This window comes from Aquarana catesbeiana, linkage group LG03 (genome assembly GCF_042186555.1).
Source record: "Aquarana catesbeiana isolate 2022-GZ linkage group LG03, ASM4218655v1, whole genome shotgun sequence".
NCBI classification, from domain to species: Eukaryota; Metazoa; Chordata; class Amphibia; order Anura; family Ranidae; genus Aquarana; species Aquarana catesbeiana.
This window is the reverse complement of record NC_133326.1, coordinates 656,895,894-656,914,996: the sequence shown is the minus strand read 5'-3', so window position 1 is coordinate 656,914,996 and position 19,103 is coordinate 656,895,894. Positions and strand designations below refer to the sequence as shown.

Genomic DNA, 19,103 nt, shown 5'->3' with positions numbered 1-19,103 from the left:
TAACATGAATAAGTCTATTAAACATATTAATCGGTAAAAAAACGTCCCACTGGTGAAGTAAAGTGCTCGTGCATAAAGAAAATAATGGGTGCTCCAATATCAGTGTTCAGACAGAGGTGCCCCACATGGATGTGCACTCACTCCTAGACGTTGACCATCTATCGCTAGAATGGTCACTTGCGCTTTACGGGGAGTGAAGACCCCTAGGTGGCTTTATCCAAGTTCAGCTTTGCTTAGGATAATCCTCCATAGATAGGAAGAGAGAAGGACAGATGGGGGGCTCCCATAGTGTAAAACCATTTTTTATTATAAAACAAGCATAAAGTTTTAAAGGACGCACTCACATGATATGGTGCCTAAGCCTGGCACCTGGTGTGATCAGCATGTGTAGTATTATAGGACAATCCGGCCACTCTGTGTTGGACGTCGTTCATTTGCAGAGAGGCTCGGTCCCTCTGTGTAATTTTCGGGCGGATCTGGTATGGCGATGGAACTTTATGCAAGTATAATAAAAAACAGTTTTACACTATAGGAGCCCCCCATCTGTCATTTTCTCTTCCCATCCCTGGAGGATTATCCCAAGCAAAGCTGACCTTGGATAAAGCCACCTAGAGGTCTTCACTCCCCGTAAAAGTGCAAGTGACCATTCTAAGCGATAGATGGTCAACGTCTAGGGCTGAGTGCACATCCATGTGGGGCACCTCTGTCTGAACACTGAAATTGGAGCACCTATCATTTTTTATGCAGGTGCACTTCACCAGTGGGATATTTTTTTACCGATTTAATATGTTTGATTCACCTATTCATGTTAAATATGTTTGTATTTTGCATTAGCTAAGCCCGGTGTCCTACTATTTGATGCAATATGACCACCTGGAGGCATTCTGTACACAAGCTAAGCGCTTTCCCTGACTTGTTCATTCCCCAACTTAGTTGGGGTAGGCGGAACACTTTGGTGGGGGTGGGTCAGCCACGCCTCTGGGGACACGCCTTTTGACCTTTGCAACAGACCCCTATTCCAATCCCTGAGTCCTAACCTTGTTCTTCAAGGGAAAAACCCTAACCCTCATTGATTTTCCAGCATCCCCTGCAACAAAAATGTACTTTTTGGTGAGATATTCCAATAGGAAATCGCTGCAGACCCGGCAATTTTCCTCTTTAGAGCTCTGCAGGTGCAGCAGCTGATTGATAATTATGAATCCACTCCCATTAGATTCACTTTCCCACATGGACACAGAAACACACAGTGATTTCTTCTGAATAACAAATGGTAGGAATTTGCAACAAAGTTTGTTGAAATCCTTGTAATGTACATAGATCACCCAGAGGGGAATGTGTTTTTTTTTTTTTTTTTTTTTTCAACAAAAGTGGAGTTACTCTTTAAGCTTTGGCAAGAACTGCACCAGATTTTGCACTCTCCAGTTTAATAAATCGGCCCCAATGTGTATAGATCTGGAGTGGGGAATAGGTGGAATTCTGTTGTCCAGCAGCTGGTCTGACCACTCTGTTTAGGATTTCCATACAGCAGAGGCACTGTGTTGTCAGTCCAAACAGGAGGTTGGGAGCTCACTGGGTTTCTGGCAAATCAATGTATATTTTTTTTTCTGTCCATGCCGTGTTTTTAAAGGGATAAAACGTGGGGAAATGTTCATGTATTCAGATGTCCAAATTATAATTTTGCCCTGACATACACTTTAACCCTTAGAGTAGCCTGGATGCTTGGGATCTTTTGACTTTTTTTTTTTGCAGATAGGGCTGCATGACAACAAATATTGTTGAGCATCTGCAGAATTTCTTTTACACAAAACAATTGCTGATCGTTCTAGATCTAAGCGGGGTCTTTCTTGGCACTTGTCAATCGGTGAACAAGAGAGGGAAAATCTCCACTGGTTGGAAACAGAAAACCCTTTTAATAGAAAGGTACTGTATGCCATCCGAGCGCCTCCTTTCTCTCGGATGCCTGGAACTTCTAAGCTGACTTGAACACTAAAAAAAGCATTCTGCAGAACTGTAGGAAGGTAAAAACAGAGACTCCTAACAACCAATCAGATTGCACCGGTGTCATAAAATAGGGTAGGAACTAGAAGCTTACACCTAATTAGTAGCTATAGGCAGGGCTTGAAAAGTCAAGGTGCCAAATTTTTGCTTTCACCATGTCATGTTGTGCCTAAGGGCTGGGTGTTTGGTTCAATGGTTTATCCCCTTTTTTTTTTTTTTTTTAATTGTCTGCATTGTCATCGGGCAGCAATCAATAGCTCCATAGTCAGTAGATTCTAAAGCATTAATCTTTGTTGCATAATAGCTTCATAGCTCATCAGGATTATTTGCATAATCCTGATGAGCTATGAACCATTGTGGGCTTACACCTCCAGCAGAAATTATACCTCTTTCATCTTTTTGTTTCTGTCAAATACAGAGAGTCCTGGCACATGTACCCCCAGGATAGAACGGAGTCTGTGGCCAGCCATGTCACGCTGTTTTCATCCTCTGTGCTTGTACAGGCAGATCAGTACGCTCCTGGCCTGTAACCGATATAATGTTAAAAGCATACTAGGTAGTGTGTAATATTTCAAAAAAGATGCGGCGCTAAAACATAATTAAAAGCTATAAAATGAATTAATCAATAATATTAGTAAACATAAACAATATCATACACTAGTGTATGATATTGTTTATGTTTACTAATATTATTGATTATTAATTCATTTTATAGCTTTTAATTATGTTTTAGCGCCGCATCTTTTTTGTATTATTGTCTATGGTGGGATTTGGAGACTAGATCTCGATGCAGGCTGCTTAGTTTTCATCACATTGCACATTTTTATGTTTTACCTTGAGCGCAGCTTTCATTTTCTGTTTTTGCCAGTGTGTAATATTTATTACCTTTCACACCTCCGGCAGAATTTTGTACCTTTTTTATCTTTTTGTTCCTGTCGACTACAGAGATTCACAGTCCCTGCACATGTACATCCAGGATAGAGGTCTGTGGCCGGCCATGTCACTCTGATTTTTATCCACTGAGCTTGTACACTCTGGGCCGGTACACTCTTAACATTTAAGATGTAACATTAACATTTAGGATTATAACATTTTATAACATTTAAGTGCATGCATGCTCTTGGCCGGGTACACTCTTGGCCGGGTACACTCTTGGTACACTCTTGGCCGGGTACACTCTTGGCCGGGTACACTCTTGGCCGGGTACACTCTTGGCCGGGTACACTCTTGGCCGGGTACACTTTGGTGTTGGGTACACTTTGGTGTTGGGTACACTTTGGTGTTGGGTACACTCTGGGCCGGGTACACTCTTAATATTTAAGATGTAACATTAACATTTAAGATATATCATGATATAACATTTAAGTGCATGCATGCTCTGGGTTCGGGTACACTCTGGGCCGTGTACTCTTTGGTGCCGGGTACACTTTGGTGCCGGGTACACTTTGGTGCCGGGTACACTTTGGTGCCGGGTACACTCTGGGCTGTGTACACTTTGGTGTTGGGTACACTCTGGGCCGGGTACACTCTTAATATTTAAGATTTAACATTTAAGATATAACATGATATAACATTTAAGTGCATGCATGCTCTGGGTTCGGGTACACTCTGGGTTCGGGTACACTCTGGGCCGTGTACTCTTTGGTGTTGGGTACACTCTGGCCCGGGTACACTCTTAACATTTAAGATGTAACATTAACATTTAAGATATAACATGATACAACATTTAAGTGCATGCATGCTCTGGGCTGGGTACACTCTGGGCCGGTAACACTCTGGGCCGGTAACACTCTGGGCCAGTAACACTCTATAACATTAAGTGCATGTATTGCTAGGTAATATGTAACATTTTATTACCTCCCGCAGAGATCACAGTACTCCCCCTGACAATACCCTAATCTGCTTTTCTCTCTAGAAGGGATGGAGCGATATTTGTTCAGCCATCATCCAGGGGGCAACATCTAAATCCTAGATGGATATGCTGGCTAAGAGCTGGAACAATCATGCAAATCCTGGTGCCTGTGCAGTTTTTGGCTGTGTTTGATAAATGTCTGAAACAGATCAGCACCTTCTGTAGCCTTTCACCTTGCGACTTTCTACAAAGTCAACATTCTGCAGTTTGACCTCTGGGGGGGGGGGGGGATAGGAAAAGCTTCCTGTTGCCTGCAGCAGATTTGATGACCTCAGCCTAGGCAAAGTCACTGGACTGGAGCTCGAAGATGGCTCTGTAATGATAAAAGGTGGAGCTTCTCGGTAGGGTTGAACTGGTACCGGTATCCGTGCCGAGTATTTTCACCAGTACACGGACTCGTGAAAATGCTCCGAGCCCTGAAACAGATACTTTTGCAGTGCGATTTGAACCCATACAAAATGAATGAGCTCAAATCGCACTGCAAAGAATCGCATGCGTTTTTTCCACACCACTCCTGTGTGAAACCAGGCTCGACATAGTGATTTTAGCCTGAGTTTACACAGGAACGGTGGGGGAAACCACATGCGATTCGGGTGATTTTTAAATTTTTTTTGCAGTGTAATTTGAGCCCATTCATTTTGTATGGGCTCAAATCGCACTGCAAAGGTATCGGCGAGTACGTGACTAAAGTTTGCCGATATCGGTGCAACCCTACTTTCAGGTATACGATTACCATTGCTGCATATTGTGACTTCGGAATTGCATCGGAGTAGATGAACACTTGTATCAAATCCTGGTTTACAGATATAGAAAGTCTAACAGCTACATAATGTGGCCAACAGGGACCACATGACTTGGGCACAGTGGCACCTTGGATTTTTCAAGCCTTAGATGTAAATAACACTCCATTAATTCTTCCTGTCATGACAATCGCCTCCATCGTGCATTCCCAGATTCTGACCCCCCCTATTTACTAATGCACTAGAACAAAGGCCAGCAGTGAGTATGAGTGTGTGTCCTATGAATATATTCCCTGTACTGTATGCTATGACTTGCTGTACCCATATCCTAACACTACATATATGTGTACACATCCTCCTGTTGTCTCTTTTGTTTCTCATTATCGTGTGGGATTTTAACATAAATTATACTGTTGTCAATCATCTCTTTGTTGCTGCGACCAATTAAAAAAAACAGTGAAATGGTTGAACAGCTGTCATTTCATGCTCATAATCCGTCTTGTGTCTGTATACTTGTCCACCTTTGTCCTTGTGATCTGTGGGATGCACTAACCATGTTTGTTCCCTGGCATCTTCCATGTTTTATTAGTTATTGATCATGAAAGTTCAGAAAGATGAACAGTTTCTAGAAAAATAAAGATATTTAGCCAAAAAATGTAAAGGTAATTAGCAAGTTGTAGTTATTTACAATCAACTGGACTTGTTATGTAATGTAGATGTTTCATATCTTATCCAAGCCACTTCTTTGGTTCTAATGGGTGTCAGAAACCATACCCTACCCTAGCATTTATATCCACACCGACTACTTAATCCAATCGCTATGGAATGTTGAGTGTAGGTGGTTATTCGAGAACAGGACGGGAGGTGTGAAAGTTGTGGAACCACCCTGTTCTTATTACATAATCTCAGCCCTGGTGTCAAGAAGCCTGCATACTGTAGGTGTTGACCCTTTGAATTACATGGCTGAACGTGTAAATTGTTGTTGAAACACGGGGGTAGTGATTTTAAAATGTCAGTATATGTGGAAGATAAATGGTGTCAAGGAACCCCACCCCTGTTTAGGGATTGTGGTTTCATTTTTACGCAGATGTCCTCTTTCTTGTGAACCAGTTGTCCTCTCGGCTTCTTGGCCTTTTGACTAAGATCAAGTGTAGTATCTGTTCTTATCAGTTGCCAAGAGAAGGCGCTGTGCTACTGCCCTGACTATGGTGGAGGTTTGGGTGGCGGCTATGCAAATCCTCTGGTGTAATGGTACCTGGGAGGTTAATATTGGGGTGGACTGAGTCAGGAGCGTCCTAACGAACTTGGAGGGCGTCGGTAGGTCCCCCCGAGAAAGCCGGAAGGGTACCCCTGGTGAGGATGGAGAGGCACAGGGTCTGGCTGAGGGCCGGGTCCCGAAGAAAGCCTGTGATGCATGTGCCCCTGGAGTGGCAGTCCAGGGGTGCCGTAATCTCACTGTGAGTGAGGGTCACTTTGAGTTATGGCACCTAGGTCGCTGCACCATCACATTTTTTTCACACCTGCCTCTTGGGCCGGTCCTTTTGGCTAGGACCAGAGGAACTTTTATTCCTGGCCAGAAGGCCAGTTATTATCTTACACAATGGCACTTAGCACTTTTGAACTTCCCCTTTCCCCACCTTTGTTGTTTATCGTGTCCGTCACTTTGTTTTTCTTTTTTAATGATGGGTTTGTACACTTTTCACATTTGATTAGTAGGGTGTAGGTCCTTGGCCCTGCCCTGAACATCTTGTGAGGGGGTGGACATGGCCTTCTGGCTTGGTTCGCCCTCTCTCATGGGGTCTCCCTTTGGGGGAGCCCCACCTAGTACTTGGGGTGGTCTGTTTCCACAGACCTCCCAGAGAACGGGGTCCATCTGGTCTCGGCCAGATGGACCATGTGAAGTACCCTAGTCCCCGTCTGGAGCCTAACGCCCCAGGGGATCAGGACAAAGGTCCCTTTCTTTTGGAGGACCATATGTACACACTGTGCAATTTTTGTGTCTCACTTTTTGGTGTGCACTTTTTTTTTTTGCACTGGGTGCAGTTTTTGGAGTGTGTTCACACACCACGGGCACCTAATTGTACTCAAAGGAATGTCCCTTTTCCTTCCCAAGGGTTAGGAAAACTGCTGAGTCTTGACCTCTAGGATTGTCCCTTCTGTTGCGTCATTTGTTTTTTGAGATGTCTTTTCATCTCCACAATGTTCAGGTCTTTTCTGTCTACACTGCATATACCAAGTTACTTTACTAGTGAATGGGTCTTTTGGATGTACAAGCTTCTGTTTCAGTGTATTGCTGAACTTGAAAGACACAGGGATTGTTTGTTTAAGATCCTTCTGAGTTTTTCCAACACTCTAGCATTCCATGTTCTCAGCTTTTTTTCCTCTGTTTGATGGTCCCACATTTTTGCTGGACTTAGTGGATGTTTTTAACAAAAGCCCAGTCTGGGTAGCCACAATCCTTTAAAGCGGAGGCCCCGTCCCCCTGGGGGGGGGGGCGCGGACCGGTGCTGGTCTGTGGCCTGTTGGGGGTGGTGGGCGAGGTTCGATTTTTACTGGCAGCCTCCTGACGGTGGCGGGGGCCTGCTGCGGGTTGCACGTGTGGGGGGTCTGAGTCCTTGTGTGGGTCTAGTGCACTGCCATCCTCCCACCACCAGAGGATGCCTGCTCCCCTTATCCCAGCAATACCATTCCCTGCCCTCTCTGTGGTCATGTCACTCAGTGTGTATGTGAAATATATGAATGTGAATCTTTATATTTGTTTGGCTGACCATATGAGCTCAATCGATTTTATTATTATTATAGAAAAAATATTAAAATGAAGAAATGTTATAATTGAAATAATATTTTTTTAATCCTTTTTTTTTTCTATCTTTTTGGCTGATTACATGAGCTCAATTCAATAATGATATTAAATTGGGCTCATGTGATCCAGCAAACAAATAGAAATAAAGATTGAAAAGTTTCACGGAAAGTTCTTGATCGCTGCCTGCGAACCGGACTTTTACGATCATGCGACAATCACTGTGGTCACGTGGCCATAAGCCTTGCCTCCTGGCATAGCAAAATAAGGGGGGTTAACATGTATGGTTAGTAGAGCTGTACGATTAATCGATAAAAAATTGTGATCTCGATTCAACCCCCCCTCACGATCTCTATGCAGAATTTCCTGATTCATTCATGTAAGAAGTGTAGTGAATTCTATGCTCATTCAGCTGTCAAAAGAAAAAAAACGCCTGACAAGTTTTTCACGCCATTGTTGGTGCTGGTAGATAAGAAACATTGTAACTTTTCGTTCTTAGATCAAAGGAATGAACTTCGGTCTGTAGATGAGGGAAGTTTAACCACTTAAAGACTAAACCTTTTTCTGACACTTGTTTCTTACAAAGTTAAAATCAGTATTTTTTGCTAGAAAATTACTTAGAATCCTCAAACATATATAATATATATATATATATATATATATATATATATATATATATATATATATATATGTATGTGTATGTGTGTGTGTGTGTGTTTGGGGATATATATTAGTAGAGACCCTAGGGCAGTGATGGCGAACCTTGGCCCCCCAGATGTTTTGGAACTACATTTCCCATGATGCTCAACCACACTGAAGCGGGCATGAGCATCATGGGAAATGTAGTTCCAAAACATCTGGGTGGCCAAGGTTCGCCATCACTGCCCTAGGGAATAAAATGGCGATTGTTGCAATATTTTATGTCACACACTATTTGCACAGCGGTCTTTCAAATGCAATTTTTTTGAAAAAAATACACTTCAAAAAAGAAACCGTAAAGTTAGCTCAATTTTCCCTTTTCGTCATTTCAGGACAGCCACAATAGAGAGAGATAGTCTCCTCCCCTTCCTCTGGAAACACTGCGCCAGCCCATAAATTCTCTCCTCCCCTGCCGGACCTCAGTTATTAGTGTTTCCTCCGGTGGGGAGACACTGTGCAGAGGAACCAGGCCGGGTGCAGTCAGGGAGACTGTGGCCTTTCTTTTTAAAGAAACATCCCTAGGGAAGCAGGGGCTTCCAGGATAAAGAGTGGCGGTGCTTACCGCAGCTGAAGCCACCCCATTCTTGCTGAGCGCGGCATCAGGTCGTGGGGGACCCCTATCGCGTCCACAGGGCCGCAGCATGGAGACTGTCCGCTCTCCCTGTACTCTGTACAGGCCGCAAAATTTGGAACCAGCGGGCTGGACGACGGGTGACGTCATTTCCGGTGGGGGGGCGGACGCTTTCCCTTTGACCCGCGACTTCCGGTTCCGGGTCGCGGTGCTGATAGGGGGCCGGGCTCAGGCTGGAGTGAGTCGCTACACGTGGAGACAGTGTGAGACTCTACACAGGCAACCACCTGCAGTCATGTCTGAGGCAGATGCTGCAACTCATACGGACGCTATCTCCAGCCTTCCAAAGGTAAGAGTTCCCTGGGGAAGGGTCCTCTCTATCTAAGGATTGCTCCTCCTCATGTATGGTTCCTTACTTAGAGGGGGGGCAGACCCCCTGGGTGGTCAGGGGGTGGGGGGGGTGTGCGCAGTTCCCTTAAGGTGGTTCTGGTACACTCCCAGGGTTGTTTCCACTTAAACATGCTGAATGTAATATGTGGTTTTTGTATGTAATTTCAGAAATCTACAGAAAAAACAAAGTCCACTCATGTCTCTAAAAGGAAGTGTGCCTCTTGCAGAGACAGTTTAGGGGAAGCATGGACTAAGGTTTTGTGTAAAGAATGCATATACTCCCTGGTTAAGGAAAGGGAATCTGAACAGCAGTCTGGTTTGGCAGCTTCTGTGAAGGAGCTGTCATCCACCTTTTCATCCTTTAAAACGTTTTTTGAGACGTTTCAGCTTCCCTCTAAACCCATTCAGCAGGATACAACCCCGCCTCATGCTCAGGGCTCTGCACCTGCCAGATCTTCTAATTTAGTTATGGCAGAGGAAACGTCAGGCCCTTCTGGGGTGGAGCTGAGGCAACCGGACAGTGACATGTCTGACTCCCATGAGGAGTCAGAAGAGGAAGACCAGGACGGGGAGTCCAGGAAAATCTCCAGGTATAAATTGTCCCTGGATGAGGTGGAAGACCTCTTAGGGGCAATATATACAACCCTCGGTATACACGAGGATAAGAAACCCCTATCCCTCCATGACCTTATGTATAAGGGCTTGGGAGATCAAAAAAGAAAAGTTTTTCCAGTACATGAAGTTCTGGTGGAAACGATTAAAAAGGAGTGGCAGGATCCTGAGAGGAAACCCTTTTTTTCTAGGTCCCTTAAAAGAAGGTTCCCATTTTCAGAGGATCCAGGGTCCATTTGGAATAAAAATCCCAAATTGGACGCCGCCTTCTCTCAGGTCTCTAGACACACAGACCTGGCATTCAAGGATATGGGGGCCTTGTCGGATGTCATGGACAAGAGGATAGACTCACTTCTAAAAAAGACGTGGGATTCAACTGTGGGTAATTTAAAGCCAGAAATGGCTGTTACTGTGGTAGCCCGCAATTTAGAACATTGGCTTTTCCAGATTCAGGAGCATATTGAAGCTGGCACAGCCAAGGAAACTATCCTAGCCTCGTTCCCCACGATTCTGCGAGGAATCGCATACATTGCAGACGCCTGGGCAGAGTCAGTCCGTATGTCGGCCAGATCAGCGGCGCTGGCAAATTCGGCCAGAAGAGCGCTCTGGCTGAAAACTTGGCCGGGGGACACCGCCTCTAAAGTCAAATTGTGCGGGATACCCCTGACAGGTGATCTACTCTTTGGTCCTGGGTTAGAGACGGTCTTAGACCGTACAGCGGACAAAAAGAAGTCCTTTCCGCTTAAACGGAAAGCCCCAGCTCAGGCAAGGAAGGGGTTTCGTCCGAAAAAAGGCAAGGATTCTCCCAAACGAGGGAAGAAAACTTGGGGCCAAAGAGGCAAGGGCAGAGAAGGGGCGATTTTTCGCCCTCCTGAGAAAGCCCGCAAAGATCAATGACTCTCTAGGCACGGTGGGAGGAAGATTGGGGGCCTTCCTTCCACAGTGGGAGACCCTCTCACCCAATCGATTTATCCTGGGGGTCATAAGAAGGGGGTATCTCTTGGAATTCTCAAAGCCCCCCCCGCAAAGGTTCCTTGTTACACAGCTTTCCACCTGCACAGCAAGGGCCGAAGCTTTGGTAGACGCCCTGAAGGAACTGGAGATTCAGAACGTAGTTCACAGAGTACCAAAGGGGCAGGAAGGAGAGGGGTTCTATTCCCACGTATTTGTAGTGAAAAAACCCTCAGGGAAATTCAGGTTGATTCTGAATTTAAAACCCTTAAACAGGTCAATTTGCTACAAAAGATTCCGCATGGAGTCAATTTTTACGGTCAGGGCCCTGCTGCCGCACAACGGTTACATGGTGTCTCTGGACCTCAGGGACGCATATTTACACGTCCCTATCGCAGAAACCTCCCAAAAGTTTCTCTGGTTAGCAATAGACCTGAAAGGTACAATGCTGCATCTACAGTTTCAAGCACTGCCTTTCGGGCTATCCTCCTCGCCCCGCATATTCACAAAGGTACTGGCAGAGGCGTTGGCCTTCCTGCGACTCCAGGGGGTGTCAGTCATAGCCTATCTGGACGACCTGCTCCTATTTGCAGTATCCCCAGAACAGTTGATCAAGGACCTCGATCTTACAAAGCGGGTACTAACAGGGTTGGGGTGGCTGCTGAACTTAGAAAAGTCCAGTCTCATTCCCTCACAGCGCATTGTGTACCTGGGATACCTGCTGGACACTACGCTTTTGAGAGTTTTCCTTCCAAGGAAAAAGATTCTAAAGCTGGACAGAGCAGTTTTCTCCCTCCAGTGCAACCATCTGGTGTCAAAAAGGTCCATAATGTCAACGTTAGGCCTTCTAACGTCTACTGTTCCAGCGGTGCAGTGGGCAGGATTACATTTTCGTCCCCTGCAGTCATATGTACTAAGAGTATGGGACCACAGTCAGAGGGATCTAGACACCTTAGTACAGGTTCCCCATCAAATAAAAAGATCTCTTTGGTGGTGGAGGAAGGAAGTGAACTTGTCACAGGGACGTCTGTGGCTTATCCCAGTCCCGCAGATCGTAACCACGGACGCAAGTGGCAAAGGCTGGGGGGCACATTTGGGATCCCTTCTAGCGCAGGGCACATGGAAGGGCGACGAACTGCAAAGGTCTTCCAACTGGAAAGAGCTGAGGGCAGTAGGCCTAGCCCTCAGATTTTTCAAAAAGGAACTCCAGGGCCACCATGTACAGGTACGGTCGGACAACTCATCCACCGTGGCCTATATAAACAAGCAGGGAGGCACCAGGAGCGGAAGTCTGTTGGCCCTAGCAAAAGATATTCTAAGCTGGGCCGAGTCCAACACCCTCTCACTCTCAGCGTTTTTTTTGAGAGGGGAGAGGAATATAATCGCAGATTTCCTCAGCCGGAGGAGTCTAAAGGAAGGAGATTGGGCCCTCAACCAGGAGGTCTTCAATCTCATATCCAAGAAATGGGGACCCCCGGAAGTGGATCTTTTCGCTTCAAAAGACAACGCGAAAACCCCCTGGTTTTTCTCCCTAAATTCAGGGGAAGGAGCACTGGGGGTGGACGCATTGTCTCAGAATTGGCATTTCAGGACATGCTACGCCTTCCCTCCTCCGGTGCTGTTACCGGCGGTTCTGAGGAAGTTTCACCTAGAGAGCACCTCTCTCATTCTAGTAGCTCCACATTGGCCGAAAAGGGCATGGTTTTCAATCCTCAGTCAGTTAGCAGCGGAGCCGCCCCTTTTCCTTCCACCTCGAAAGGATCTTCTGTCGCAGGGTCCAGTCCTCTGCCCACAGGTGCAGCAGTGGAAATTAGCGGCCTGGCTACTGAGGAGGGTATATTAAGATCCAAGGGGTTTTCGGAGAGCTTAATCTCTACCCTCCTCAACAGTAGGAAAAAGGAGACACGTAGGATTTACAAAAAGGTCTGGCTCCTTTTCAACAAATGGTGCATAGAAAACTCCTTCTCGGTGCAGAGTCCCGTAGCTGTGTTGGAGTTTCTGCAGTGTGGAGCGGACAAGGGTTTATCTGTAGGTACCCTTAAAAGTCAGGTTTCAGCACTCAGTGCTTATCTGGAGAAGTCTCTGGCTACCAATCCATGGGTGGTCAGATTCTTTAAGGCACTGTCAAGACAGAGACCTACCAGGGGTCCTCCCTTTCCCGGGTGGGACCTATCTCTGGTTTTACAGAGCCTTACGGGAAATCCCTTTGAGCCATTGGACAAGTGCCTGTTAAGGGAGCTTACCCTAAAAACAGTATTTTTAGTAGCAGTGACAACTGCCAGGAGGGTCAGCGAAATTGAGGCGTTATCAATTAGACCTCCTTTTTGTGTTATTTTGCCAGACAGGATAGTCCTTAAGACTGAACCAGCTTTTTTGCCTAAAGTGGCGTCAGGCTTTCACAGAAGCCAGGAAATAGTCCTACCCTCGTTTTGTCCCAATCCTTCAGGTGAAAAGGAACTAAAATTTCATTTTTTAGATGTAAGGAGGTGTATCCTACAATACCTAGAGATGACTAAAACAATAAGGAAGTCTGATTCTCTATTTTGTTTTCTGGGGCCAGAAAGGGTCTCAGAGCGTCCCGACGCACGATTGCCAGGTGGCTTAGATTAGCTATTGGGCAGGCATATTCTTTAGCAGGGAAGGAGATCCCTAGAGGCATAAAGGCACACTCCACCAGAGTAGTGGCAACTTCCCAGGCAGAGAAGGCTGCAGCAACGCCAGAGCAAATATGCAAGGCAGCAACCTCGTCCAGCTACTCCACTGTCGTTAGACATTACAGAGTGGACTTGGTGGCGGCAGGTGAGCAGGCTTTTGGGCGAAAAGTTCTGCAAGCTGTAGTCCCACCCTAATTGGTAAGTGCTCGATTATCCTCTCTATTGTGGCTGTCCTGAAATGACGAAAAGGGAAAATTAAAGTTACGTACCGGTAACGTCTTTTCCTGTAGTCTTTCAGGACAGCCCTAGTTACCCACCCTAAGCTTGAGGGGGTCTTATTAAAGACCAGAACGCAATATGGTAATGATATTGATTGGTATGTTATTAATGTGTTCTTGTGTCTCCCCAGCTGGCCGGAGGTACTCTTCAAAGAACTGAGGTCCGGCAGGGGAGGAGAGAATTTATGGGCTGGCGCAGTGTTTCCAGAGGAAGGGGAGGAGACTATCTCTCTCTATTGTGGCTGTCCTGAAAGACTACAGGAAAAGACGTTACCGGTACGTAACTTTAATTTTTTTTGTATAATGTGAAAGATGATGTAACACATCCTCAAGAATCGTGAGAGAATCGTGATCTCCATTCTAAGCAAAAAAAAATCATGATTCTCATTTTAGCCAGAATCGTGCAGGCAAGCCTAAAGCTGGCCATAGATGGTTCAAATCTTGGTCGGTTCAGCAGGGACCACCCGAGATTTGAACCATGGGCAGGCTGATTGTACCCAAGTTGATTGATCACATTGAGTACAACCAGCCTGTCAGATTTTCCATGCGATTTTATTTCCAGTGGCCATAGTCGCTAGCAATAATCACTGTGTTCTCGAAGCAGGGACTGCTCTCCATGTCCCCTACTGGGAGAACACAATAGATGACTGTTGATGGGGGAATCAAGTGATTTTTCTTTCCTGCAACCTGTGGTTACAGGAAAGAAAAAAACGCACCATCTATGGGCGGTCTAACTTTCTATTCAGGTGGCAAGAGTTGGGCAGAGCAGGTAAAGATGGGATATAAGGTAATGTCTTGTACAGCAGCAATTAGACTGGGAGAGGGAGGAGCAGCAGTAGAAGGTGTCCTACGTAGACATGTGCCCACAAGGATGATGCTGGAGAAGAGAGCAGAGGGATGTCCTCCTCAGCTGTTGCTGCTCCTTCACTATCCAGTCACAGACTGGAGTCAGAGAGGTGATTTAGCTGTGTTGTTGCAGTAGAGAAAAGTCTCATCACTGGGCAGGCGGTGCTCTCTGGTAAAGTGCTGTATTTTGGCTTTATAAGCGTGGGCAAAGTTTTCATCCTTTGTCAGGTTTTTATTGTTTTTTCAGTTCCCTGCCATGTTGTCACCTTCGCACGCTCATTTCTTGTCCTGCTTTTACAAAGACTGGAAGTGAGGGGGAATCTCCCCAATAGGGTCACAGACAGCACTCACTCCTACACACTCCATAGAAAACAAAAGTTTTGCCGGGAATTGGGCTTTAAAGAAGAATTCATGGTCCTTGTCCCTTGCTGACCCCGGCTGTGTGCTGGTTTTCCGCTATCTTCATTGGCCGGTGCCGGATGACATCACTCCTCTGCATGCGCAGGACCTTGTCATCCTGGTTTTCTCTATCGATTTGTGCCCTCCGTCGAAAAAGTCCGCGGAACTGAAGGGCACTCCAGCTGATTTGCTGATCAGCCGGAGTGACGTCACCATAGCGCATGCGTACATCGTAGGAGGGTTTTTTCCACGGGAGATACCATTTCACAGCCAAAATTTAAAGCTATGCAAAGAGCAGAGGGACACCGTAGATGTCAGATTGTCTCTTGATGTAAACCCGCGGCGCAACAGCGAGGCACGATATGACAAATACGGTGTTTGTATAGCTTTTATTTGTGGCAGAGAAATGGTATCTCCCGTCGAAAAAAGGCTGCTACGATGTGCAACGACGCCATGGTGACGTCGCTCCAGTTGATCCCCTGCCATTGCGTTCTGCGCATGCGCGGGCACTTTATGACGGTGGGCACATATTGACAGAACACAGGCACACAGGGATCGGGCCGCTGCTTTAAGCTGAGCTGTGCATGCATAGGTCAGTTTGCATGCTGGGGAATGCTGAGAGCAGGCAGGCTAGTCTCTTCTGCAATAAAGAGCCTGCTCGCAGCAAATGACTGTGGAACTTTAAAAGCGATACTTGCCTAGATAGATGCGGCATTGGCGCCTCTAACACTGAGAACTGAGCGATCAAGCACTGCCGATCACTCGGTTTTCACAGCTCCCCAAGCAGCTCTCTGCTCTGCCCCCCCCCCCCCCCCATGCTCACTGGAGTGCTTGGCTCTGGAGGGGGTGGAAGCAGCTGGCACATGCTCTCATCAGCTCGCTGAGAGGCTGAGCCGGGTGCCAGTCCAGGCATTTGGGTGGATCCCGACTCAATTGTATCGGCTCTGTGACGTCAGCCGACAGTGGGCTTCGGCCCGCTGTCTGCTGAAAACTGGTCACAGGAGTGCAAAGCAAGCTACACTTCTGTGATCCATAGAAGTACTGCCAAACCAACTTTGGCAGTACTTCTCCTTTAATTCTGCTTTAACCGCTTCCAGACTGCCCCACATACACAAACTGCGGCAGGGCGGCCCGGCTGCGCGAAATCATGTACCTGTACGTGATTTTGTGCACGCGGTTTAGGGGGTGTGCGCGCCGCTCCAGCTGTAATTGGACACAGCGGGAGCCAATCGGCGGGTTCGGCGGCCGTGATGGCCGCCGCGATCCGCCGATCGTTCACAGGAGAGATGGATTAGCGGTATACTGATGTAAACAGAGCACACCGCTGATCTGTCAGGGAGCAAAAAGTGAGAGATCGTGTTTCAGCTAAGCTGTATCACGGTCTCTTTTTTTCCTCCAGTGAATCCCCTCCCCCCCACAGTTTAGAAAACACATCCCAAGGAACACATTTACCCCTTGATCGCTCCCTAGTGTTAACCCTTTCCCTGTCAGTGCCATTTATACAGTGATCAGTGCATTTTTTTTTTTTTTTTTTTTTTTTTTTTAGCACTGATCATTGTGTTGGTGTCACTGGCCTCCAAAAAGTGTCGCTTGGTGTCAGATTTGTCCGCCGCAATGTCGTAGCCCCGCTAAAAATCGCAGATCGCTGCCATTACCAGTAACATAAAAAAAAAGTCCCTAAATCTATTCCGTAGTTTGTAGACGCTATAACTTTTACGCAAACCAATTAATATACGCTTATTGGGATTTGTTTTACCAAAAATATGTAGCCAAGAATACATATTGGCCTAAATTAATGAAGATTTCTTTTTCCTTTTTTTATTTATTTATTTATTTTTGATACATGCATTAAAGCAGAAAGTAAAAAAAAATTTTTTTTTTTTTTTTCAAAATTGACGGTCTTTTTTTTTTTTTTTTTTTTTTTGTTTACAGCGCAAAAAATAAAAATTGCAGAGGTGATCAAATACCACCAAAAGAAAGCTCTATTTGTGGGAAAAAAGGACGTAAATTCTATTTGGGTACAGCGTTGCACGACCGCGCAAATGTCAGTTAAAGCGTCGCAGTGCCGTATCGCAAAAAATGGCCTGGGTAAATCCTTCGGGGGCTGAAGTGGTTAAAGTATAACTAAAGTCATAACTTTATTTTATATATTTTTTTTTTTTTAGCTTTGAATAGAGTGGAGAGGAATTAGGACCCCTGTCAGTTTTTATTGCTGTCTGTGCCCCCCGTTATGGTGATTCACTTGTTTTAATTGTCCTGTTTATTATGATAATTGAAAGTAAAAGAAAATCCCAGATTTTGGTTTGTCCCCAGAAAAGTAATAAAGGGGAAATCTTCCAATGGGGACACTAGTTGTGGTGACCTGGGGGTGACTAAGGAATTTCCTTGATTTGCAGGGATTTCTTCTCACTTCCTGTTTGGCTATGGGACAGGAAGTGAAGGGAAATCTCCCCCATGGGACACAGATGGCAAAAAATTAACTGACGGGTTATAACCCTCCCTTATTCTATCCAAAAGGGAAAAAAAAAGTTTTGCCTATAGTTCTACTTTATGAAGTAGCTCTCTATGATGGATTTGGTTATGATGTTAGAAGTTTACTTCATCATCACTTGGCATTTTTACCTGTCTATTCTTATGGTGTGCACCACCCTGCCAGCTCGGTACAGCCCTGCCAGCTCGGCCCAGCCCTGCTGTGTCTGAAATTGCAGGCAGTAAATTGTGGTTAGAATTCCTGGTTCACACCTATGCAGGTTGCGGATGTTTTTTTTCACACATGTTTTTGACGCATTTGTAATGCGTTTTTATGTGTTTTGCGTCTTTTGGGAGGTGTCTAGTGTCTTGCAGGAGAAACCAGCAGAAACGCATCAAACAACGCAAGCACTGTGTTTGTGGTGCCTTTTTTAGTCCCTGGCCCTTTCCAAAAAACGCTTTGGTGGAAAACCTCACAGATGTGAACGTGACCCATAGGAAACCGTGTAAAATGGACTGTAGTGCATTTCTCCAAAACTGAAAACGCAACTAAAAAATGCATAGGTGTGAACCAGGCCAAAAAAAATTACTTTTCTGTAGGGAACTATGAAGCATTTCTCTGACCGTGATTTTTGATCTAGCTCTCAGCTTTGTACAAGCTTGCGGTTCATATTTGGTTGGTTGTGGTTCAAGAGGAACTGCGGTCTGCTCACATAATTTGTAATAAAAACATATTTGCCGTTCTGAAGCTTCCCTCCAACCACTTTGCATATTATTTTATATATACTCTGATTCTGTACTTGCCAAATATGCTGCAGAAATCTCCCTCCACTGAGTCTGGCTGCAGCCATTTTAACTGTGGGCAGCTGAAGCTGCTGCCTGTTCACTTCCTGGATTTACACAGACACACAGCTGCAGCTCTCATTGGCCCTCTTATGACTCACCCCCCCTCCCTTCCTAGCAAACTCTCACAAGAGTGAGAGAGAGAGAGCTGTGCATGATGTGGGAGCTACTGTGACAGAGGAGAGAGCACATAGGAGGGGGTTTGAGTCAGCTGTGAGCGTCTTAGGAAGGTCCCACAAACAAGACAGTACTTGATGCCATCTCTGGGAGTTATGACCTTTGACAGCTTTGACTAAACTCCCAGAAATGACCTCATCCCATCCTGCCTTGTTGCTACGACACTCCCAGCCATTACTGCTCCTCATCACAGGAGCGAGCTTTTAAACCCCCACATATGTGTAGTTTTACTATCTCTGACGTCACCCCATTGCTGAGGCGAGAACTACTGTGGCAGAAGAGAGAACGCATATGAGAGGGTTTGAATCGGCTGCGAGTGTCTTAGCAACGTCCTAGCAACAGGACAGGATAATCCCATCTCTGGGAGTTTCTCAGTCAGGCTATGGGAGTTACGTAAATGTCCTACACCTAAAGCAGGGGGATTATACAACTTTAGTCAAAGCCGCACATTTTGTTTTATCTACAAGCGCCCTTCACCTGCATAGGCAGTTTTGTGGTAAAAGTGAACTAACCCTTTTAATATGTTTTGGCTGGACCCTAAAAACACAATTTACCCATAATAATGTTTATACCACAAATCAGGTTCCACAGAGGAGCTATTTGTGTGTTATAGATATTTTGCTGTGACAGATGATGATTGCGTTATGGACGCCTTGTGTACTCTGCGCAAATTCAGTCATGTGAACAGATAGCCGGGGGGGGGGGTGGGGTGGTGACTGAGACTATAGTCCATGTGTGGGGTGCAGTGTGATTGTCCTACCTCA

General features: G+C 45.8%; 1 pseudogene; it reads left to right on the top strand.

Annotated features, from left to right (window-relative positions):
• Positions 1-5,768: 5,768 nt before the first annotated feature.
• On the top strand, positions 5,769-5,892 carry LOC141135976 (U2 spliceosomal RNA; annotated as a pseudogene).
• The last annotated feature ends 13,211 nt before the right edge of the window (positions 5,893-19,103 follow it).